Here is a 1194-nt window from a genome sequence, read left to right on the forward strand (position 1 = left end):
AGAGTTTTGCCAAGAAAATGCTCTGGTCATAACAAACACCCTCTTCCAACAACACAAGAGAAGACTCTATACATGGACATCACCAGATGGTCAACACCAAAATCAGACTGATTCTTGCCCATGGACAGTATGAAAAGGCAAAATGATAGGATACTGAAAGAGGAACTCCCCAGGTCAGTAGGTGCCCAATATGCTACTGGAGATCATTGGAGAAATAACTCTAGAAAGAATGAAGGGATGGAGCCAAAGCAAAAACAATACCCAGCTGTGGATGTGACTGGTGATAGAAGCAAGGTCCGATGCTGTAAAGAGAAATATTGCTTAGGAACCTGGAATGTCAGGTCCATGAATCAAGGCAAATTGGAAGTGGTCAAACAAGAGATGGCAAAAGTGAATGTCAATATTCTAGGAATCAGCGAACTAAAATGGACTGGAAAGGGAGAATTTAACTCAGATGACCATTATATCTACTACTGCAGGCAGGAGTCCCTCAGAAGAAATGGAGTAGCCATCATGGTCAACAAAAGTGTCTGAAATGCAGAACTTGGATGCAGTCTCAAAAATGACAGAATGATCTCGTTTCCAAGGCAAACCATTCAATATCACAGTAATCCAAGTCTATGCCCCAACCAGTAACACTGTAGAAGCTGAAGTTGAATGGTTCTATGAAGACCTACAAGACCTTTTAGAACTAACACCCAAAAAAGATGTCCTTTTTGTTAAAGGGGACTGGAATGCAAAAGTAGGAAGTCAAGAAATACCTGGAGTAACAGGCAAATTTGGCCTTGGAATATGGAACAAATCGGGGCAAAGACTAATAGAGTTTTGCCAAGAAAATGCTCTGGTCATAGCAAACACCTTCTTCCAACAACACAAGAGAAGAATCTACACATGAACATCACCAGATGGTCAACACCGAAATCAGATTGATTATGTTCTTTGCAGCCAAGGATGGAGAAGCTCAAAAACAGTCAACAAAAACAAGACCAGGAGCTGACTGTGGCTCAGATCATGAACTCCTTATTGCCAAATTCAGACTGAAATTGAAGAAAGTAGGGAAAACCACTAGACCATTCAGGTATGACCTAAATCAAATCCCTTATGATTATACAGTGGAAGTGAGAAATAGATTTAAGGGCCTAGATCTGATAGATAGAGTGCCTGATGAACTATGGAATGAGGTTCATGACATTG

The sequence above is a fragment of the Bison bison genome, unplaced genomic scaffold (assembly GCF_000754665.1).
Source record: "Bison bison bison isolate TAMUID 2011002044 unplaced genomic scaffold, Bison_UMD1.0 scf7180017864289, whole genome shotgun sequence".
Taxonomy (NCBI): Eukaryota; Metazoa; Chordata; class Mammalia; order Artiodactyla; family Bovidae; genus Bison; species Bison bison.